Below are 25,389 nucleotides of genomic sequence, written 5' to 3' on the forward strand. Positions count from 1 at the left end.
AGTGGGTGAAATGTTATGGTCTATATTACACAGGAGGCAATGATTATGATCTAATGGAACCTTCTAGAAACAAAAAAACTCAAATATGCTCTACGTTCTCTGTTTATTGTAACTGGCAATTGCCACAAACTAGCCAGCTCCATGAGCGTGGACTACGAAGAGACACTAGCACAACAGAGAATGTGATTTTAAAGTATCACTGGTGAAGGAGTGATGGTTTATTGTGAGGGCACAGAGAACGATATTAACATAACATGAACCCTTCAAAAAGGAAGACGCCCCTTTAGGCTTTCAGACTACAAACATCACGTGTCAAATTACTTTCCATTAAACTCATTTGAGTCCAGAGTAGAACTGGACAGAGAATGACAATTCTGTTTCGTGACAACTTTTAGGTTTCAAAATCTGGAACAAACACCAAACCTTTTGAATGTTTTTGCACAATGGGATTGTCTAAATGACTGTTTTCAGACTGAAGGGACCAGGTTTTGAATTTGGATCTCCTGCTCACTCAGATAGAGATCGAAAGTCCATCCTGGACTTCATGAACCTTTCTATCAAAAACTTTTACAGAATAAGTACAGCTCCACAAAATATTTCAAAATGGACAAAACATCATATTTTGCCTAATAGAAAATAAAAAAGGTTAATTAAAAATATTATGCAATTCACTCTATGGAAGTTAATGAAGTTGCTACAACCTTGTTAGATCAACAAAACACCAACACTTATAGTCCAGGTTCTGTGTTGAAAGTGGTAAATTCTGAGAAGGCAATTCTTTTGTTCTTGCCAGACAATGGGAATCACCTCTACATCTCTGCTCCAGTAATATTATGCAATTACTTACAATAGATAACAACTATTTTTATAGAAATAAATTCACTGATGCATTCAGATATGACAATGGATGCCTATGAGTCCCTTAGTTAGATAACCCAAGCACCTTAGGTGCCACAATGTGATAACTGTAAAAACACTTCTCCTGCTGTATCAGTGATGGTGTTGGAGGAGATTTTCAAGATAGCTCTGGGGCTCCGATCAGACACAGGAAGAGGGTCTCTTCAGCTCCAGTGCCTCTGGCACCATCCTGGGCCTGCACTGGGCAGGGCAAGGAAGCAAGCACTTGACTCAAAACATTGTGTCTGATGTAGCAGCAAACACATATATTACAGGGTAAAAATACCTAAATCTGTGGTCTGTTCAGACAAAGGCAACTGGAATGAGAAAAGGAGAAACCAACCCTGAATTGGAAACCCTGAAGTGAAGAGTCTACTTTCCTATCGCTCCTTGGGATTCATTAAGGAATTTTAATACAAATAGCATACACCACTCATATAATACTCTCACAAACTTACCCCCTGAGCCTCCATGCTCACTGCAAGGGAATGATCCATCAAATACTGGTTCTAGACAGTAGAGAAAGCCATATAATAATTATTTTACTGTAAAAATTTCCAATATAATAATATCAGATGAGGAATAAGCAACTGCCACTGATGAACTTCTAAGAAAGTAAGATCCCACTTTCATGTGAATATTTTAAGCTGTACAGTAAGAGAAGCAAAAAAACAAAACAAAACAAAACCCCCACCTCCCATAAAGTATATGTACACAGTTGATTTATCAATAGAATTTTTCCAAAGTCTTCCATGAAATACTAGCAGCTACTCTTTAAGGATGGAGGACTCTCCTCTCATCACACTGCAATTAAAATGAATCTAAAAGACTTTGAAACTGGAATTCTTATTTCTTTTGGTGACAAGCCTGTAGGAAATGAAATGATAATCTGTGTTCAGACGTACCTACATAATCTTACAAAAACATTTTGTGAAAAAGATGTGTGGTTTGTATAAGTATGTACAATAAGAGTATGAAATGATTGCAGCTCGTCAAGCAATTGGACAAAAATCTTGATCAAATTCAAAGTAATTTTCAGTCCACAGGTTCAGAAAAGGAATGTGCTTTCACTCAAAATTTTCATGGACATTTTAATAGGGAAATTTCAGCACTGAATTTTTTGGAGTTTTTGGGATTTACCTTTTCCTTAGTGTCCTCTGCCACCACACACACAATTTCTCTTCTTTTTTATTTATTTTTTTGATCACTGAAAAATGGGGGAGAATTTTTTTTTTTATAAAAAGAAGAGTTCTTACTTTTCATTTTCCAATTTTGTCAAAAATACAAAAATTCAAAACAATTTTTCATGAACATTTCCATATTCTAAAAGATTCTGCATTTTTTGTTTTAACAACAAATATTTCAACTGATTAAATTTCAAGGAACTCTAAAAATGCTATATCCATACTCACAAAGAGTTGCTTCTCAGTTAAAAAGAAGCTTCTGTATAGTTTTATTCTGTTCAACCTCATTTAAAAACAACTTGTATTTAGAATAAAGTGCTGGCCTGTCTCTTTGATAGGTGGCATGCGGGCTACCTGTAAAATTTTCAATCTACTCAACAGTATGAGAATTTGTCAGAAGTTTGATCCATCTCTCTTCTTAACTCACTAAGTAACACTGGTTTCTTGGGAGCAGATACTGTCTCTTATTTACAAAGTGACAGTATTTAGGAACTGGATTATAACATGATTTATCGATCCAACACATCATATCAGTACTTACAGTTCAGTCTGTCATATAAATGTAATACACGTTTATTGACTTTCCCATTATGGTCTATGGAGCCTAGTCTTATATGACAATGGGTGCTGCCCAAAGCAGTCCAATGTATAGCCTTGGCACAGTGTATGCATATTACTAATACAACCTAGTATTTAGTGGAGTGGGGAGAAAGATGAAATATTTTGCATGTTGCTATAGATCCCTCGGAGTTGAAAATTAAGCTTTAAAATATGAGGGTTTCTGTTCTCTGAGAAAATGTATTTACTTAATTCACATTCGCTCCCCTAGTTACACTGCTGTAAATCTGGAATAACGCCAAGTGTAGTTACTCTGGATTTACATCAGTGCAACAATGAATAGGATTTGGCCCATTAAATATAATTCTCTGCACAGTTTGTATGTGAGAGATTTAAAAGCCTCAGTTTTGAACAAATTGAGAAGCAATCTCTATGAGAGCCCTGGGAACTAAAAACAATCTTCAGGGCTAGAATAGCACTTCAGGTAAGTTAAGCAAAAAGCAACTAGAATTGAAAACCAGAAAAGCATTCTATACTACCACAGTTCTAATGTCCTTTCTGTAAACATAAGACACATTCTACAACTGGGTGTGCTCTATTGCTGATAAGCTTTATATTTTAAACAAGAAAAGAGAGAGTTCCTGTGACTTCTAGCACAGCCCTACAGCTACCTCTCCCTAAGCAGAATTAAAAACAAAAACAAAAAACACCACAGTCACCAATGATAATAGGAACGCTTTGAAAAATCACCACAGTTTCTGCACAGAAATGTTTCAGCAAACAGATATATTATACACACAGAGTGAAATCTTACTGAACATATTTAGCTCAGTCTTAAGGTGTCCTAAAGCAAGCTTAGCTACCTAGTAATTGTATGGTATCACAGCAGTGCACCCGGGTTGTGTAAAGCCCCTGGAAATAGCTAGAGCTCCACCTCCCACCAATGGCTGATACAAAGGCTATGGGCATGGTGTCCCTATGCCCTAGTTACCCATGGTTGCTCTTTCAGACCATTGGAAGCCAACTTAAATAACTCATGCCTACGGCTGGTGCTGTGCAGAGGTGCCCCGCAGACTGTAGAGCAGCATAGGTGTCTTAAAAGCCATCTTTGAATCACCTCCTCCTTTGCAAGACCCATGAATAGAGGCTAATTGCTTTAAAAACCTAAAATGTTGTAGGTCAGCTCAACAGATGTTTCCTGTTCTTGTAAATAGTTTGTGAGGCATATACTTTATGAGGAGAGCTGTAAATATACATTGTAAATCAATGCCCTTCAGGCATAAAAAGGTGTATTGTCACATGAGTATATCTCATTTTTACAATACTGTCGAAGCAAATGCTTTGCTCTACAATAGCTTTTGCAGGAATTTGGGTTCCCGCTACATCAACAAATATAATCAAGCTGAAATTAAAATAGATTTGTCTTTTAAAAATCAACTCCACAAAATAAACATGGGCCATACTCTGTGAGAAGAGTGCTTTGTATACAGAGAAAGCGGGTTCAATAGCCAGAGAGATAATTCACATGTTGGGAGCCTTTAAGTGAAACATTACATCTGAACAAACAAATTCAGTGTCATAAAAGTACTTCTACTAAGTATGTGAACATTCTTGTTGCGTGTAAGAGTTAAGGGGTACTCAATACTGCAAAGCTTTTATTGCAATGATTCCTTTTCCTAGTATTCTTACTATTTGAGAAGCTGGCTGCTCTCTTATCCCTCCCTCACAAGTCCCCCCGCCTGGCTAGGTAAACTTCTATGACAATAATGAATCTTCTGCCTCTCCACTTCAATGCCAGCAATCTAAAAAGCCTACTTCCTCCATTGTCCCTTCATCTGGCATGTTTGTTAAATGCAGGAGAGACAGGCCTCCCTTTAACATCACCACTCAAGCGAGGGAAAATAGATAGGAATAAAAATCAACCCAGGAGGACTAATTTGCTTCAATAATCAAAAACTTTCCAAGAGGGAAGGAAGTTTAAGGGCCTCATGATCAAAACACAGAGATAAAAGTATATTTGTATCTCAGTACAGGAATTTGTACAGCCAATACTGATAAAAATATATGTAGGCAGAAATCTTAAAAGTAATAGAAAAATATAAAATGAAAATAGAGATGCTGTTGTGTAAGAAGTATGAAATATGGTTAAAATGTCAGAGGCATGACTATTACAACATAAAAAATGGGGCTTCTCTGACAACTAACAGATTAGCTAAAAATAGGATCAACAGCTAAGTCCAATTGTTTAAATTAATTGTTCACATATGATCATTACTGTGATGGAGTGGGAATTGTCTCTAAATATTTTGTGAGTACTGTGTGTACTTCCATTTCCCCTACATGCTGCATGGTTAATTAGGTGGTGGGAAAAGGCTGTTTACTCTTGGGCAGGCTATGACCAAAGTGTGAATGGTGCCTAGCTGTCTTGGGTTTGGGGCACAGGTCACTGGAGAGTCTATGAAGACAATGGCAAAGCCAAACACTGGGACATCTACCACCTAGTTACTAACGATCTTGGAGGCCTACCCCCTCCACAGGAAGCCAGCCATATTTGACTAACTGGACAATAAAGGACTGAGGAGAGGCCAGGAGGAACTAGACTAGGAATTTGAACAGAGAGCTCAGAGGGAGACAGAGTGGAAGCCAAGAGTGGACACTGCTTGTCTAAGGCTCTGGGTAACAAAAATGTACTATGCTGTAACTTTCTGTTCTTTATGCTAACCAAGGACTTTCTAGGCGGTGTTCCAGACATCTAACAAATCCTACTGCTTTTACAACGCTGGCTGAGAGTCAGTGCAGATGCTGAAGATAGGGGTACATTGCTTCCTTTGGGAGTACAAGTCTCTCTCAGGTGTTCAACTCTGGTGGACTTGCTGAAGGGAGCTCACAGCATGATGCAGGGGAGCTGAAGGCTCCATGGTTCAGTCCAAGGAGGTGGCAAAGCCACATGGCTTACCCTAATGAAAGAGTGAGACCCTAAGGGGGAGCCTGGCACACTGAAAGGGTCCTCCCAGATACTGTTCCAGAATATCTGACCTGTGGATCCATGACCATTACATTAATGTGAAAACAGACTAATCCTAAAATGAAAAGAGGGCCTGTATTTTTAGTAGATACATTGATAATGCAGTACATATATTGATTTAAAGAGTATAAAATAACTCACTGAAGTCTGTAGAGTTACTACACATTATAGCGATAGGAGACTAGAATTTGGTGCATTATCATATTCTCCACACAAATTCAGTAATCTTTGAATTCCCCATTTGAAATGTTCCCATCAAGAAATAATGTTTTTCCTTGGGTGGGGGAAAAAACAAAACAAAAACAAAAAAATAAGAGTAAGTAGAAAAACTACTTTTCCCAACGTTTATACTGTTTTCCAATTGCTGCCAGTTAGAAAGCATTCAGAAAGTTTGAAGAAAGGACTAACTATTATTCTGATGGGTCTGTGATGTTGGAGTCTCAGTTACGGATCTGATTGAGAACATTGTAATAAATGTTAAATTGTGAAATAAATCATCCCTGTTTGGATCCATGTCTCTAGATGTTACCTGTATTGACCATAAATTCTTATGTTATGTAGTCCTCTCTCTCTCTCTCTCTCTTTCTGTTTAGCCCATCCCAGTTGAATAGTGGCAGAATACTAAATCATATTTCCTTCGGTAGAGAAATCTTGTATATTTTACCATATAAAAGAAGTACTTGAATGGCAAGATAGGGTTTAGCTCAAAAGAGAAATTATTCTGCTGCCTAAAGCAAGGTGGAGATGGACAAGACAAATGGAAGAAATGAGATTTGCAACAAGAAAAATAAGCACATGTAATATATAAAATCCCTTTAAAATATGTCAACCTAATGAAGCCTGGCAAATATTGAAATTACAGACAATAATATTGTAAAGTGAAAGCCTAAACAACAAAAACAGGCAACCTTTAACTAAGGCTGAAATGCACCCCTCCTCCCAGCACAAAACCTGACAACAACTGGGCTGAGTGCACACTGGCTTATCAGGACCAGCACAATGCTGGTGTAGATACTTCACCCTGCTGTTGTTGTACATGCATTTCACCCTAGCAGTTAAGAAAGACAGTTAAGTTGAAAGATAGAAGTTAATGGGGATTTTGCTACTGATGTCAGTGGGGACAATTTTCACCCATGATGTTTTAGCATAAGATTAATATTAAAGAAACCATTAACCATAGACACTGCCAGAGGTTATGTAAAATCCATGAAAATCCATCCTGGAATTTGCCCCAATACTCACAGATATACTGTATTAGATAACTATAGTTAAGTAAAAATTTTGCCATAGGGAGCTCTCTTCCTGCATATCACTAATACAGACTTAGTTATGATGGTCACAGATAACATTTCTCTAATTATATAAAATGTGTACTTATGTTAAATAAAAAGAGAAAACAAGCTATGGTCTATCTCAAAATATCCTCTTAAGGAAAAGGAGTTGCAGCTTTCATGCAATGTAGTAACACTTTCTAGTCCCATAAACTTGGGAACAGGATAATCAATAAAACCGAGAGATTTTATTTATCCCATATTTTGCATTGAAAGGTGTTTACTTCCTTCACTGGGAGAGAGAGATTTGCACTGTGCTAATACATCGCTACATATACAATTTATAGTAAGTGAGGAATGATGTGTGTATGTAGAGTTCTATATTAAATGCAAAAAAATCTCCAACTGTATAATAAGACAACAGGGGCATACATTTTCAAAACAGAAATTCAGGAAATTGTGATGATGATAATTTGGCTTCTTTGAAAATATATAATAGTTTGTATTATTCAATTTAAGATTGTGTGTGTGTGAGAGAGAGAGTGTGTGTGTGTGTGTAATGTAGCCAAATTCCTATAGTTGCTATGGGAACCATAACTTTGAATTTCTTGACTTCTATGTATGTAGAATCTTGACCATAATGTACTTTTTTTGCTTCTTATTTCCATGTGTGTAAAAGGCAGCCAGACCTGCTGGGCTGCTTCCAGTGTAATCAAATGTGTATGTAGGAAGGAAAATATGGCATCAGTAGGTGCCCAGAAGGGTGGCAGCATTTGTGCTGACTCTGCTATGTTGCAAATGCTCGAGTAGACTGCTTCCCTCATATTGTTCCCAAATATTTACAGAGGAAGAATATTAAAACTTCTGCATGTCTGAAAAACTAGTTAGTAGCCATAGTCAAAAGAAAGGCACCAAAGGAACTTTTCCAACACCCAAGCAGGGTTGCTGGAACTAGGGGTGCTGGAGGTGCGGCAGCTCTCCCTGGCTTAAAGTAGTAATAACAACTACATGGTTTCCACTTTCAGCACCCCCACAATAAATTTTGTTCCAGCACTCCTGTTCCCAAGGGTAGTGGGGTGCATTCAATAGCATGCTCCCACCTCAGCAATATTGGGAAATGTCCAACAACTTGTTCCCTCAAATGACTTTTCATATCCAGGAATTAGGGTTAAGATTGTTCCACAAAACTGAAACGTAGGTTTTCTTGTGACAATCCAAAATGATTAGGCCCAAGAAGTGCTTGTCTCCCTCACAATGGAGCTACACAGGGGTTGCTCCAGTCCCAGGACTGTAATATCACTAGTAAGCTCAACTGCAATTCTTATGGATATTTACAGTTACCACTTAACAAGAATATAAACAAATTATTAGTGAATTATAAAATAATGTGAAAACAAGAAAAGCTTGCAGTGGATCACTTACCCTTTAATATAGTCAAGGAATGAAACTTCTGTTTCAATGAAGAAGGAAAGCAATGCTACCTGAAAAAAATTGAAGTAAGAATCAGGCATGAATTGTCATTTCTCCAATCAAACACAAGTAAAAAATGTATGTACAATATTTCCGAGACTCATATTTAGGATATCACTTCCTTCCATATCTAAGAAGAAAGGTAACATGACAAAGCACCTTATCCAAAATCCACTGAAGTGAACTGAAAAGCTCGACTTCAGTCATCTTTGAATCAGCCCAAATGTAATACCAAGTTGCAGTGCATGGGATATGGGAAGTTTATTTTGAGTGGACACCATCAAAATGTTTTTTTGTCCCACCCGCAACAGTATAACCATGCAAAATTTGTGGATTTTCCTATTCTATGTTCCAGAAAAGTAAATACATAGGTGTGGAAAACAGCTGTTTTATTGGCATCCCTTATACATTGATTTCTTCTGCCCATACACAGCTACACAGCTCTCAGCCATGTAGAATTTGATTACTAATATTTTTTACTTTGCACTGCAGACTAACCTTACGCTCAGACAAATCAATTTGGCGGACAGACAGCAAATGTGTATTTCCAAGGTTTATGCAGAAAAGCTAGCCACATTCCATGAATATTGCAGCTGAATGCCAGCTAAAGTTACAAAAACACCACCCAAATATAACAAAAGGATCAATTTCTGCACTGATATTAACCCTGAATAAGTGTATAGAACTGAATGAGATTGTCTGAGGTGTAAATCAGCAGAGATATTGGCTCCATATGTTTATGATGATACAAATCTGCAAACAAACAAACCAACCAGCCAACAATCACCTACACACCACAATTTCTATCCCAAAGCACATATGCTAGAGCTACAATCAAAATTTCAGAGAAATGCCAAAGAGACTGGATGACTTTGTTTGGCTAAGTGATGACTAAAAGAGGGCATGAACCATACATATATATTTGAAGGGAAAAAGGCAGGAGAGAAGAATTTGTGAAGGGTGACTTAAGAGGGCATTACTAAAAGTGATGGGAAGAAATCTTCCTGACAGTGAGATGTCTTAGACTGTGGAATAGTCGCTGAAGGGATGTAATGGAAACCCTATCATTTGGAACAGTATTAGAAAAATGCACACTGTAGCAAATGTTGCTGCATTAGAAGAGACTGGACTAGAAGACTCAGCAGTGAGAAGACTTTCATATCTCTACTTTCTATGGATTTTAAGATCTTGCCAAATTATCTTAAAATAGTTTTGCCAGTCTGCTGGGACTAATATGCGCAAATAAAAAAAGAGGGCCAGATCCTCAGCTAGTATGAATCAGCTTAGCTCCTTGGACTTGAGCAGAGCTCCACCAGTTTACACCAGCAGAGGATCTGGCTCAAATACACCAACAAGGCTCTTTGGTAAACATAAAATTAACATAAATTGGGTCATTATTCATTCAGATGTAATGAGTTTTGGTGCTATTTACATGAATATCTAGAAGGCAAGCAAAGCACTTTACAATGACTTAAAAAAAGAGTTTCATTGTTCAAAAGAATTGCTAGAGAGAAGGCAAAAGGAAAGGACAATAGCTGACCTTTACATATAGCAAAAATACAATGCATTCATTGTACAACAAATTTAACACAAAAATGAATGCTATTTAGTTCTTCTGTACAATACTGATGCTTTATTGGAATCAGGCCACGTTTCAAAACAAAATCATTCTGTGTGAAATGACCATAGTGCCAGATTTATAAAGACTCGAGGTGTTCAACTTCACCTCTGATTTGTGCACATAGTTACCTCTATTGTGCATATAATTGCACAGTTACTATATCTGCACATCAAAGTAGGCTCAGTGGCCCATTTCATATGTGCAATTGCATACTTCTGTAACCCAGCTATAGAAATTCTTCCCTCAGGTAATGGGCAAAGTTATCAGTAATGGGAAAATGCTTCTGAAGACCAAGATCTCTCCCCATGGAAACAGAATTCCATGAAGATGAATGGGTACAGCATTTTCTCCATATGCACCTGCAGAGAAACAATGACCAGAACCTGCAGCCGTGCCCCAAAAAGGTTTCATTCAGCTTTAGGACGGTGAGAGTGTGCTGAAGGGGGATTGCCAGTGAGTTAGGAGAAAGTGTGCAAAGCTGCAACAGTGACCAGGAATGGGAGCGAGAGGTATCTTTGCAGGGGAGTTAGCCATCAGTTCAGTGGGAACACCTAAGGAGTACATCTACGCTTAGAGCTAGGGATATGATTCCAAACTCAAGAAATAGGTCTCTTCAAGCTAGCACACTATAAATAGTAGTGTGGCCATGGTAGCATGAGCAGCAGATCTGGCTAGCCACTTAAGTACATACCCACACGGTCTGGACAGGTTTGTGCCCTCCTGTTGCTCACGCTGTCTGTGCTGCTGAAACTATGCTGCTAATTTTAGCATGTTAGCTTAATGACAGCTGGCAAGTATGTCTCCTCAGGCTGGGAATCACACACGTAGTTCCAAGTGTAAACATACCCCAGGGTTACAGACCATTGTGGGGAGAGGTGGCCTGGCCAGCTCTGGCAAGTAAGTAGTGAAAAGCGAGGGCATTTTAGAATTTGGTAGGAAAAGTGGGATTATAGCCAGTTTTTGAAGGAGGTGGTAGCAGGGGCCAGTAGGTAATATGGGAGTCCAAGTTATGGAGGCAGAAAGACAGTTGCTTACTCACGTGGCTGGATGCAGTTTAGGCATCAGTAACAATCCTTTTCCCCAAGGCTTGGCACGCAGTTTGCCTAAAGATTTCCAGTAGTCTTATATGGATTTAACATTTCATACTCCTTTCCCCTAGCTGATGGAGCACTAAAATAAGTAGTGTTCCAGAGTTTATTCTGAGTGGTGACGTAAATATATTTTATGGATCTTGATATAACAGCTTTTGCCACTATTCTATTTATGAGATACAGCGTTCTCATAGATGGTAAAATAAGGAAGAATCTCTCCGCCATATAGAATATATAACAGAATGTGGTTAAGGCAGCCAACATAACTATTATGTGTTCAGTAACAGCTCATGCACAACCTTGAACCTTTGAATATGCTGAAAGAAAAGAAAGTTGGCCAGAAAAGCTAGTAGAGCTGAGCAAATAATGTATAATGCACAATTTAATGAGTTTTGTTTTTTCTTTTTTTTTCCTGTTCAAATTATTTGATTTCTTAAGCGAATAATTCATTTACAGCCAGGTTGCATTTGCAGTTTGCTCCATGTTGTTTAGTTACATAAGTTACTGCTTCTTGCAGTTTTCAATCAGCTGTAGTGAAGGTGACTATGTATTTGAATTCTGAACTATTATTTGATTTCACCATCTTCATGTTTCTTATTTGCTCCACGTATAAATAGGCCCTTTGCTTCTATTAATGTTTGGGAAATGCCTGTTCTTCATATAAATACTCATTGTTGAATTTAGACAAGGGCATTAATGCAGAAGAATATTCACTGCTCCATGTTTGTTATTCATTAGTCCTCTGTTTTAAAGAAGAGCTCTGTGTAAGCTTGAAAGCTTGTCTCTCTCACCAACAGAAGCTGGTCCAGTAAAAGATATCACCTCACCCATCTTGTCTTGCTAATATCCTGGGATCAACATGGCTACAACCACACTGCATACACTTTTTCTTGATTTTCTTAAAAGGCAAGTAAAAATTGCAAACCAACTAATATTCATCAAGTTGTGCTTCCTTTTTGTAGAGAACAGTAAGAAAAGTAATATCTTGTTTTGTCATACCTGGAGTTTATAATTCCTTTGCTTGTGTGCCATATATTATAAGACATAATCAGATTCCAGAGAAATACTTGTACTTGGGTGGGTTGCATAGATAGATTAAATGCTTTTTTGTGTTGTACATTTTACTGTAACATAGCTCCCACCACTATTCAATCATTGTGGACTTTTTATTGCCTGTCTAGTATAATTCTTACTCTTGCTTCAGTTAGTTTCATCCATTTTCTTTTGTCTTATGTATTTGAAGTCAAGGTCAGCTAAAAGACCTTCTATGTTGGCTCCCAGCAGAGTAGGAGATAGCTTATGAGAAGGCAGAGAAACAGGTACTCTCCCCTTTTTGAGCTTTGTGGGGGTAGAAGGACAACTTAAAGGGAAAGTTCTAACAGAAAAAAAGTAAACTAAAAGGACCCAGAGGTTTAAGGCATAACCTTCAGGAAAAAGAGGTCAGAAAAAAGGTCTAAAATTGTATATAGGTTTCTTTGTGCTTTGATGGAAAGTTCTTTTAAGCATGACTGGGAGAAAGAACTCTAAGTGATTGGAGCATTTGCAAGAGTGCCGATTTTTTTGCCTTATCATCAGTATTACATACTTTACAATATATATTTTTCTCCACCAATAAATTGTTCAGATGTTTTTCTTGCGGTCCAAAAGGCCATGATGCATATAAGAACTGTGTTTTGATGTCTTCTATAGAAATAATATGTACAAAAATAATTAAAGCACCACCAACACTGAAGCCCCCACAAAGTAAAGGAATGTTGATTTCAGGCTCAGGTAGCACTCTTCGCTCATGCTAGATATTATTAGGTATATGTGATACTGTATATAAAACAACACACTGATCTGAGACTGCACAACAGTGAACATGTGGGATGATCAGAACTGGTTGGGAATTTTTTGATGAAACATTTTTCACGAAAAATGCTGATCCATGGAAACTAAAAAACTTTTCAAGGGAATAGCACAAGTTCAATGAATTTCTTGATTTAAAATTTGCTGAAAAAATAAAGTTTGAAATGATCAAAATAGGACAATAATTCTACTTTTCCAATTTGAAACAACTTTGAAATTTAAGGCAAGTAGAGTCTTTAAAGCAATTGTTGAAAATAAAACGAAACACTTTAAAAATGATCAAAATGAAACGGTTGGAAATACCTCAGTTAAAAAATGTATTAAATTTGTGGTTCATGAACATTTTCAAGATTTTGACTGTCTCTCTATTCAAGAAGGGAATTTTTTTCAAAATTTTACAAAATTTTTGTGAGGTGGGAAAATCATTTCTTACCCAGTTTGAAAGGTGAATCTCTTGTCCGCTCAAAATATTCTTTTTGATTTTGAATGTATAACATCTGACCATTTACTGTAGATTAAATTTGCCATAATTCCATTTATTTTCCTTCATCACTGACATTTAAAGACTGTAAAGCTGACTAAGAATCTATTATTATTATTAGAGCTGTGCAAAATATGTGCCAACAAAATAACATGCATAATTCACTAGGCTTCACTACAAAACTCCAAATAAATTTGACAAAAGCTTCCTGAACCTTTTGACCAAACCTGGGCTGATTTAAGATTCTAAAATATATGAAATTTGTGGTTTCCAACTATCTCAACTCTTCACAACTAACAAAGCAAAGTAAGGTAAGTATGACTTGGCATGCAGTTCTTAGCTTTTATGCTAAAAGCTGACTGATACAATGGAGTTAATGCATGCCCTGATTCATCAAATCAGTTAAGCACAAATTTAGCTCTAAGCATGTGAATATTCTATCCATGTTCAGCACTTAATCAAATGCTTAACTTTAAGCAAATGCTTAACTCCCATTGACTTTGGTGCATTGCTAAATCAGGTCCTAAACGGGGTTGTAAAAGGTTAAGCTCAGAATTTCCTCTCTTGTGCTTTAGGCCAAATTTTGATAGCATCTTTTGTGTCAGGCCCATCAGGATTGACATATTTCGGGGAGCTGAGAGTGTTCATATGATATAGGAGCCTAAACTCACAACCCTTTCTTCATGCTAGTAATCCTCATACACCCAGGTAGCCCAACTGATTTCAAAGGGGTTAAATAAGGGTTTCCACATTCAGACTCTACATTGTAATATTTTGTCTTTGAGTTATTTACTTTTTGATTTTATGTGCTTGTTTGATATCTTTTGGAAAGCATAGCAACTAGGATACCCTTTATAATCTCATATTTTTAAAAGTACCATAACTGCAGTCATCTTGGCAATTTCACATTTTTACCTCTTCTGAGACCTTCACTGAGTCACCAGTTTTCCATTACCAGCTGACATTTTAAACGTTATTGTTGAAACCTACATACCTGAGACATTTTCAAGAAATTATGAAGCAATGCCCCACCCTAAAATTATGAAAGTAAGATGCTTTTGTAGCTAGCATGTAACAAGAAAGAAAGAAAGAATTTTTATTTTAGGCCACTGCAAAAGTGTCATATGATTTAAATCAATTGCTTTCAGTGAAAAATATAATACAACCAAACAGACATTTTGGTAAGCTTCACAACAAATACTTCCAATCCACTGCAAACATTTCTAATGGAAATGATAAGTGAACCGTAGCTGTACGGTAGCAGTACTAGAGGTCAACATATCCTGAATTAAGTCAGGAAAATTACTTACAAAATGGAAATTATCATACAAGTGATATACCAGATGTGTCATCTCACTCCTGTGTAGTAGTAACATGTTCATTTTTTGACAATTCATGAATTAAATCAAAAGGCTAAAGTTTGCCTTTACTTAACCCTATTAGCCTCCCTGAAAGTATAGAGGTTCACCTGAGGGCCAAATTAGGGTGAAACGCATATTTCGATTATGTCTCTCCGTGTTTACAGTGCATTCACATACCATACAAAAAAGGCAGATAGTGCAAAATGATGGAAAATTTACTTGAAGCTTTTGACTTGTGCTTATCAAAATATTCCTTGTGAATAAGTTATTGGATGAACTTAGCCTTACATTTACAAATTGTTTTTGAGTCAGATTTCAGCCCATATATTTATTATTTGCAAGTGCTTGTTGAATAGTTTATATGAAAACAAATAAACTATTTATTACATGTTATGTGTGGCTCACCACATTGGTAATTGTTTTAGCTCCACGATTGGATGATTGACAATTTTTTAAGAAGAGCTCTGTGTAAGATCTAAAGCTTATCTCTCTCGCCAACAGAAGCTGGTCTATAAAGGACGAACCACCTTGTCTCAAGAAAAAAATTAGTTCCCCCATATCTACAGACATGAGGCAAACTTACCTAGGAAATAATGGAACCTGTGAACACAGAGTTATGAAAACTGCTATTAGGATAAATATTTTGATACATGCTTATCCATCTGAACAGCACGGTTCACACAGCATTTTCAGGTGCCATTTCTTGCATATTTTTAAAAATGCAACTTCCTGAAATGACAATGGATAGTAAATGGTACATACTAAATGCATATTTATTGTTTTGCCAGAGGTGCATAAGAGAAGATGCAGAAAGCACAGTCCCTGATCAAAAGAATTAATTAATGAAAATTAAAGATGTTACAATTCAAGATGACAAGCAATATAGTATAGAATGGAATGGATGCAAGAGGGCAAGGGTTTACAAAGAGTCAATGACTCACTTCAGTTCTATACACATCTTTGGTGGCTCTATGACTTTCTCTTTTTGATTGGAGCTACCTATTGTCTATAATTATGGACTTCTGGAAATGTTTCTTTTAGAAGTGACATCAAAGTATGAAGATATTTTGATATCAAGATAATGAACATACTTAGATGGTAAGGTTTTTTGCACAGGACCATCTTTTTGTTCTGTTTGTCCAGCATCTCACACTATAGGGGCCTGACCAATGATTGGGACTTGTAGGGACTATGATGATACTATTAAAATAAATAAATAATAATAATGGAGTAAACTTCTACTGGTGAAGGGATAACAGAGATGTAATACATAATGTGACTGTTCAGAAAACCTATGGTTAGGCTAGATTAGAAATACTCTGTTATACTAGCAATGAGATAGTGAGGAACCCTGGTGGCTGGCAGAGAATTAGGCACTGTATTTTGTAATTAAATGGGGTTTTTATCTTTCTTTCCTACCGTTAACTTTCACAGTTTTGCTATATATAGTATTACTATTATTTATAATATAAATTCATTGCTGATCAGGTATTATTTATAATAAAAATTTAAAATGCAGAGATCCAAGGATGTATATGTTATTTTTTTATATTCTACAAAAAACAAATGAGAAAGCTAAGGACAGCCATACTGGCTCAGACCAATGGTCCATCTAGCCCAGTATTCTGTCTTCTGACAGTGGCTAATGCCAGGTGCTTCAGAGGGAATGAACACCCTGTCACCCATTCCCAGCTTCTGGTAAACAAAGGCTAAGAACACTTCAGAGCATAGTTTTGCATCTCTGCCCATCCTGGCTAATAGCCATTGATGGACCTATCCTCCATTAACTCATCTAGTTCTTTTATGAACCCTGTTATAGTCTTGGCCTTCACAACATCCTCTGGCAAAGGGTTCCACAGGTTGACCATGCATTATGTGAAGAAATACTTCCTTTTTGTTTGTTTTAAACCTGCTGCCTACTAATTTCATTTGGTGACTCCTAGTTCTTGTGTTATGAAAAGGAGTAAATAGCACTTCCTTATTTACTTTCTCCACAGCAGTCATGATTTTATAGACCTCTATCATATCCCTCCTTAGTCATCTCTTTTCCAAGCTGAAAAGTCCCAGTCTTTTTAATCTCTCCTCATATGGAAACTGTTCCATACCCTCATTCAATTTTGTTGCCCTTTTTTGTAACTTTTCCAATTCCAACATTTTCAGTTGGCTATATGAAATTTGCTATAAGAAAAGATTTTATTGGGGAAGAGGGAAGAAGGAAGGTGCAGCTCTTCCAGTCAACTGTACACACTCAGGGGATTTACTTTGACTTTTACATTTTTTGCCCATCGTATGTTCCTTAATGGTCATGGTCATTACCTGATTCTTAAACTCAGCATACACTATTTTTCTTTATATGACTTGATCATAATATATTGTATTATACAGAATTGCTATTGAAAATTTGATAAGGAACAAATGCTGTGAGTCTTACAAGCCTTAAAAGGATTGAATAGCACTTTTGCATCAGTAAGGATGGTAATAGTAGGTGCAGAATTACCCATATTTAGAAGCGCCCAAACTCTTCTGCAAGTATGGAAATTCAGTACACACACTTTTAGTCATGGTTTGATTAATCATTATAGTTCAATGCACTTAGGTCTCAGTCTAGCAAGCCCTTCCTAAACGCTAACAATTGTCCAAGTTCAGAGGACTTTGAGGATGAGGTACTTACAAGATGGGGGATGGACAGTTAGGGCCTAATCCAAAACCCATTTAAGTCAATGAGATATTGGTTCTAACCACTTTAAATTGAATGAATGTTGTTCTATTTTAGGATTTTAATGAAGATTAGCCAAGATTATTTATACAGGAAGCATTTATAGTCTTAAAAGCAACAAACATGCAAAATCCAAAGGAACAAAGTTGCAAAACTTGCTGCAGTATTTAGTTTAGTTTTCTAAACTCCTTGAATGCTGACCTTCTAAATTACATGTAACCATCTGCTCATGGAATCTATATTCTTGAGATGAGGGACTAGGAGTACAAAACACAAATTTCCTAAGGGCTAGATTCTTAGGGGAAGCATAACTAGAGAAGCATGACCAGTAATTTCCCAGCCTCAAAATCTCTGGAGTTATCAGCAAAGATAGTGAGGAGAGGATTTATGATGTGGAGGGCACTGCTGATTAGAAAATTCACTTTAAATGGATGCTAAAACAGGAAGAGAAGAATCTTGGCAAGCACTCAAAATTTAAATAGAGCATAAAAAGCAGTTACTTTATTATTTCAGAAGGAACTTAAGGAACGTAAACAAGAATACTTTTAGACAACTTACTGTATTAAAGAATAGATGGACTGTAATTCAGACTTTGGAATCCATCAGTTTTATGTTCTAAAAGAATAATAAATACAAAAAACTACAATATTAAACAAGCTTTAGAAAGTTCTTTAAAAGCAATTTTAAATTAAGTAGTATATTAGTGAGCTTTTGATCACCTCAGCAAAATTTTATGATACTCTGGACTCTTAGTTGGCTATAATAACATAATAAAATTGGAAAGGAAAACATTTGCAAAGCACAACTATTACATTTTATTTTTAAAAATCCATTTGCAATATTGATTGCTAAAAAATGAAATTGTCGTCAGAACTCTACAGGATCTGTCACTATTGTGTACATTTCCTGCAGACTTATAATCTCCGTCTTCAAACACTGCACTTTTGTAATGGTCTCCATTGTATCACAGGTTGCATAACCTCACCCTTTTACCTAGACTTTGCAACCTTTTTTTCTAAAAAAAACCAACACTATCACAGGCTCCTACAGCACTGGGCGATGTCACATTAGAGGGGAAAAGTCTTGTATGGGATTATCTTTGTGATTATTATTTACATAGTAAAATAGATGGGCACAGTGTATTGCAAGCAAGTGAAATGAATGGTCCCTGGGAGTTGGCAGTCTAGGGCCCCAATCCTGCAAAGATTTATGCATGTGCTTAACTTTATACACAAGTGCAATGCATATGTCTTTGGAGGACTAAAGTCTTGATTACACATAAAACAGCAAGATATGACCACAAAAAAAAAAAAAAAAAAAAGAAGAGAGGGATAATGGGAAGATTATGGACACAACACAGAATTTCAACTCACCGTGAGCAGTACATAATATTACTCATTTGGGCAGGATGACCAAAATTCCTTGCTTTAATTATGTAAGAGTTACCGAATGTAAAAAAAAAAAAAAAAAGAAAAGAAATATGCATATATAATAGTGATGTTAAAGACTAAAAGGTCATCATGCCTTTATATTCACAGAAATTAGATCCAACTCATCTTAATGATAGATATTTTGCATTTCTATAGCATCTTCCATTAGTAGATCTCAAAGAATATCACAAATATTAATGAATTAAATATTCCTGTGAGGAAGTATCATAGATATAACTGACTCCTCTTTACAGATAAGAAACTGAGGCACAGGATAGGGAAATGACTTGCCCAACCTTATGAAGGAAGTCTAGCAGAACTAGGCATAGAAACCAAGCAACTTGACACAGTTCTATGACTTAACCAGAAGAGAATCCTTCCCCTGTCTCTCTCTCTCTCTCTCTCTCACACACACACACACACACACACACACTCTCTCTCTCTCTCTCTCTCTCTCTTTCTGTAAAGCATTATAGGGCGCTGATTGTCCATTATCTTTCACCCGGTGCAGTCATTTAAACCTATGCAATGTAGGTGTAAAATGTCACCAAAGCAAAACCCTCCACTCACACCAGCGGTAGCATTTTACATACACTTTGAGCAGGTTTAAATGGCAACTCAAGGTGCAATCTAGTGAAGAATCAGGCTTAGAAAGTGTGGCCATATTTTAATCTTGTAATTAAATTTATTTTTCTAAAACAAAGAAACAAAAAGAGAAATAATAATAAAATAGGCATTCATGGATACTTGAGTCATGCAAGCTGCAGAAGAACATGGAGAATGGGAGAGCGGTAAAGTCTCAATCAGATGTTTGAGACACATTTTCATGAAGAAAGATTTAGATTTTGTTTCTCATATTTTGCTTTTGTTCTCTTTTTCACAGAAGAATTCAAAAGTTGTTCTTTCTTCTCCATTTCTATCCTATTCTTCATACACCATTTCTGGTTTTGGTAAGGGCAATTAGCCGTGGACAACAGTTGATTATGATACCTAGTCACAAAACAAATCCCACAAAACCTATCAAAAAGCCAATATTTACCATGTTCACTTTTTATGCAAATTCCTCAACTAGGACTAATTCAACAGAGAAAATTTAGAAAACATTGGAAAAGAACCCCAGAAATGGTTATGCATTTTTATTCCCATAATAGTGGTTACATTTCACATAAGAGCAAATTTTTGTGCATTAAAATTTAGTGCTCATGAACAAGTAAAAGACAAAATACAATTATTCCACAATCATTTATTACTCTTCTTCCCAGAATTGTGTCACACTTCATATAAGTATCAATGGCATTTCATTCACTAACATTTTACTTTCATGCTAGAACAGGATATAAACAGAAGTAATGTCATGAAATCAAGAAAGGGAAAATTTAGGCTGAATAGCAGCATACAGTTCCTATTTCTTATTAGTCAGGTTCAATAGACCTTAGAATAATCTTCTCAGGAAATGGTGGAAACATTTAAAAAGGAGATTGGACAAAACATTAGAAAATATGCTGTAGAGAACAAATCATGCATTGGCAGAGGATGAACTAGGTGACCTATTAGGTCGTATCCATCTCTAACTTCTGCATCTACTATCAGAACAACGGTGGGGGGGGGAGTGAATATAAAAGAAAATTGCTTTAGGGAAGTTAAGCTCAGACTTAGCTCTCTTATCCCCAGGGATGTTATTATGAGATGAAAAACACCTCCTGGAGTTGCCATAATGGTAATGGGAGGGGGACTTATTTGAGGAGAAAATCTATTTGAGATGTTTATAAGATAGCAGCAGAATATAATATAGAAAAGCAGGGTTACAGCAGAAACAATTGGCTCCTAGATAGCAGGAGACAAGCAGGATTCTATGACAAGCAATATATCTTTGTTTAAGGATTAATTGCCACCTTTCAGCAACATGGGATTTCCATCAACTGCAAACTTGAAGAGAGACATTTCTTGAAAGGAAGCATTATCCTTGTGATGTCCCAATAGGCTCATGCAGCAGAATGGTAATTGAATGTTTTCTGAAAAGAGAAGGAACTTCTGGAGGTGGCCCAGCACTGACAACAACAACATTTAGCATCATTTCAGATAAAATGCAATATCATTGACATACATGGGTGTTTATTACATGCAGAATATCAAAACATGGAGAATTCTGAGTAGGTTTCTAAATAATCTTCCCTTGACTCCTTTCTCTTAGAAATCATTAAGTCCTTTTAAACTAATAGAGGAGCAAAATGAACTAAAGGAGATACACAGCGTATGCACAGAAAGAAAAATACCCATGAAAGTGGACATGATCTGTCCAAGCCTAATTCGACAGCGAGTATTTTTGGTATACCTATGTACACACTTATAGACATTGGTTGATATACAGAGATAAAAATATGGGCCTGATTCTCCTCACCTTCATTCTACAAATAGTCCCATTGACTTCAGTGACTAAGGAAAGCACTCAAGCATGGGCTTTAGCTGAATAGAGAGGCACTTAACTGTGTGTTTCAGTGCTGTCTTGAAACGGTAAAGAGTTATGGAAGGATGAAGGTGAGAAGGACTGACTCTTTATTTCTGTACATATATTAACCACTTTTGCTACTAGTGCCGCCCCTTCAATGAATACCTTTAGAAAAAGGTATAAACATTATATCATCATCTTCTTGCATTTTAAAGGTTGTTTCCCAAAAGAAGAGGTTCTTTAGGACTGGTATCACAACAGATTTGTTTTAAGCCTGTCACTAGTCATTAAAGCTTCCTCATAGAAGGCCTCATCATACTACATACTGAGCACCCTGAAAGCTTACTGAGGTCAGATTGGGGCTTGATGTAGGAGGAGGCCACTGGCACGAAGCTTTCCATATTCTGGGAAGTTGGACTGCAAAGAGAGGGTCATGTTAGTTAGGAAGATCCCTGGTGCTCTTCGGAACCCTTCTCCAAGAGTGGAGCATAGGAAGACTTATGAGACCACTGGGAGTTGAGGGCATTTGATGCTTTCCACGAGGTGCTCAGCAGCTAATAAAGTCAATACTACAGCACTAACCTGGAGAGACCATCCCTGAAAGTCAGAAGAAGATACCATAATTCATTTTCCATTTGTATTCATTCTTGCTCCCTACTGAGACTCTGCCATGATGAAAGTTGGAACTAGTTGTGGTGGAGTTATGTGATATAGGCACCTGTCAACTAGGAACTGGACTGAGATCATCATGATGGAGTACATTTCCTGTGTGGTAAAGACTGTTCGGAGAAATTTGCAGCCTATATTTGAAGTCCTCAGCTGTCATTCTGTTGCCCAGTATATTAGTTTTAATGGTATCTAAATTGCACCAAAGTCTGAAATCTAATGAGTTTTAGCATCTTGTTGACTGTGAAGTTGAATTTTTAATTGATGGAGTCCTACATAGAATATTCCTAATTACAAGTTAATTTATTTTTATAAATATTTATCAACTGTAATTCTTTACAACAAATTAAACTTAGTCTCTTAAAAGTGGACACACAATCTGCTTGTAATTCTATAGATATTCAGTGGGCACAAAATTTATCCATATAGATAGTGAAGATATCTTTTAATCTTAGAGCTTTCTCAAATGAAAAGTTATTCTGTAAATGTACTTAAGGACTCATAATATGAGTCAGGTGAGGGCAAAGTTCTTCTAAGGCTTTTGCATTAAACATCATTTCAGTAACATGAAAACATTAAAATGTTATCCCTCTTTTAAGGATGCAGAGTAATGGAGCAGTAATTCACAGTTAAGTAGCAAATTTAGTATACTATATATTCAGAGAAATACAACAACCAGTACCATCCCTTAGTAATGAAAGTTAATGACTAGGTTGCTTATTAATGGTCCAAAATAAATATGATATAAAACTTGGCTTGTGGTGGCCAGCAAAGATGATATTATTCATGTTACTTCCTGTACAAATTAACTGTTATTGCGTTCTGTACCTGAAGACCCCAGCAACGTATTTTTGCTCTGATCATTTGGTATCACTTCTACATCTAAGAAAAAGTTTCTCGCTGACCTGTTTTCTCTTCTGTACTCAGGTAATATTACTGCATTGTTTTGGTTTTTTTAGAGAAAGATTTTCAAAAGTGCCCAGTACCCTCAGATGGGACCAGATTTTCAAAAGGGTTCAGATCACAGCTGCTTCTATTTCTATGTAGGTTCTTTTATTGCACTCATCACTATAGTGTTCCCATTGTGACGTAGGGCCAGATTGTCAAGAAAGCAGGGTACTGAAGTTTTTGAAAATATGGGCATGTTAGTTGTGTGTCCAGTTTTTATATCTATTGTATTCAGGTTCTTATACCACCTCACCACCAAAGTATCTGAGTGCCATCCAGTCGAGAATTAACTAACATCTGTCCCATATGGTTCAGTCACCCTCCCATCCTCTCCTTAGGGGGAAAACATCATGGGTGCAGTGTAGTGTTTTATTTTGGTTTCCATAGGCTTATTGATTTCAATACATGCATTTGTGAGAATACAAGATTAAGAAATGCACCTCTTTCTTGGAGTGGAAGGTGGTAAGGCATGTGTTCATTCTTAATTAAGGGTGGGGGAGTTCATTCTGTGATTGCAAACAAACCCCTGAGGAAACTGTGTCCTATATAGAGAAGCTTTCCTTCCTGAAAGAAGGGTTCATTGTGCCTAAGGAGAGGAATTGTTGACCATAATGAATGGGAGTGGAGCTTCTTTAAAAAACTGGTTATTATTTAGGGGCCTAAATAAGTTGCCGAGGAGCTTAGGAGCCAGGGCTGCCAGGCTCCTGGGCAACCCACCTGGTGGGCTGCCAAAAAACTGGGTGCCTGGGAGTTTGCACTCTGCAGCAGCCTTCCAGCTAGGCTGGTGAGGAGATGAGCTAGCTGGCCGGATTTAACTGTCATAATTCACATGTTTGAATGGAATGTTTCAGTTTTGGAAAAATGATCCATTGGAAAATTTCTGGCCAGCTCTAGAGTTGAAATCCTGAAAGATAGGAAATGTATTTTCTTTTTAACTTTTCATAAAATAAAAAGGGACTAGAAAATGTTCACGACATTCCCATAAACTGGCACACAAATTGCACTTGCTCTGTTTGCCTGAAATTTTGCACACTTCTAGCAATAATCATCATAAATGTTAAATTTCACATTCAACACATAGTTTGGTTTGGTTTTTTGAAGGTTGAGTGTAATTTTTTTTTTTTTTTGGCCAGAGCTGAGGTGTTCATTTTTCCAAATTGCCCACATTCTTTAAGACTGATTTTTTTGAGCTATATGTTGATCATTTTAAAGTTCATTACTCAAAGGTTCAGACAGAATTTGAAATCAAATGCATGAGACTAAAACAGAGTTTTCTAAAAGAGTTTTGCCTGCTGAAGCTAGACTCTCCTACTCTGTGGATTTAATGGTTGTGATCCTGTGAAGTACACTCAAGTCAAAGGGAATGAATGGTATTGAAGGTTTGGCTTGGGAAAGTAAGTTTGGAATTATGGTTTGCCATTCTGATACGCCCTTCCCACAGCCCACTTGCATAACCATTTAGGGCTAGTTACAGTCCAAACCTTATTTTCTAAGTAGTTTGAATTTTATTATCTGTACTTTTTGGAATGGAAGGAATTTGAATGCCTATTTTTGTGTTGTCCCTGTTTTGAATTTGCTACAAATCAGTCTGTGTTCTGCACTTGAGATATTTATTTTCTGCTACTTGTTTCAATTAGCACATGGAGCCAGAGCTGCAACATCACACTCTCATACAGCTCCTAAGAATCAAAAATCTTCCCATTGTATTTTTTTTTACTTTTTTTGTGGAAGAGTGAACTTAAATCTTAGGCACAACCTAAGGAGAACCTGGAAGGAGCACATTTTACTCTTTAAAAATCATTATGTCAAAAGATGAAAGTAATAAACCAGTGCTAACACGGGAAATACCTGAACAGTCACAGGTGCCATTTTCTTCCCAGGTGGGAGACTATTTACAAACTGCTAGAAGTGCTAAATTTGCGGATAAGGGACATTAAGTTCATTGAAAACCACAGCTGAGGTCATTTTTCAGAACTACCACCTCTTCTTGAAAGTCACATGGATCATATAGTGAAATGCAAGGATGGGTGACCTAAATGTTATGTTGTAAATCTATTGATATCAGTCTACATGAATTTGTTTGATCTAAAATGTTTGCCAAGGCAAATATGATAGATAACTCCCATCCCCAAAATTAGAAATCATAGAAACTGAAAAGAGCTAAAATGTGTGAAGTTTGGATGTCCCTGAAGATAAAGAGATAACAGCAACTTTGTTTCTATTAAAGATGACCTGGTGAACCTAACTATTGAAAATATAAAATCCAAGAATGTCACATATAGATAAACATAATCATAATTTGCATTTATAAAGTGCTTTTAATCCAGGGATGTCAGTGCTTTAACACACATGAAGACACAGAACAACCTTGTGAAA

General features: G+C 36.7%; 1 long non-coding RNA gene across 6 annotated transcripts in view; it reads right to left on the reverse strand.

The window, feature by feature from the left end:
• Positions 1-25,389, reverse strand: part of LOC137145603 (uncharacterized) — a 322,274-nt gene that overhangs the window by 47,433 nt on the left and 249,452 nt on the right. For 4 of the 6 annotated variants that reach the window (XR_010917687.1, XR_010917685.1, XR_010917686.1 and 1 more), the window contains 2 exons: positions 8,358-8,416; positions 1,356-1,406 (listed from right to left, as the gene is read on the reverse strand). This is a non-coding gene — a long non-coding RNA (uncharacterized lncRNA). Of the gene's footprint in view, positions 1-1,355; positions 1,407-8,357; positions 8,417-18,081; positions 18,141-25,389 lie in introns of those variants that run through there. The other 2 variants (XR_010917690.1, XR_010917689.1) reach the window with 2 other exon arrangements.

The sequence above is a fragment of the Emydura macquarii genome, unplaced genomic scaffold (genome assembly GCF_026122565.2).
Source record: "Emydura macquarii macquarii isolate MOO-44397 ecotype Brisbane River unplaced genomic scaffold, CSIRO-AGI_Emac_v2 contig_3603, whole genome shotgun sequence".
Taxonomy (NCBI): Eukaryota; Metazoa; Chordata; order Testudines; family Chelidae; genus Emydura; species Emydura macquarii.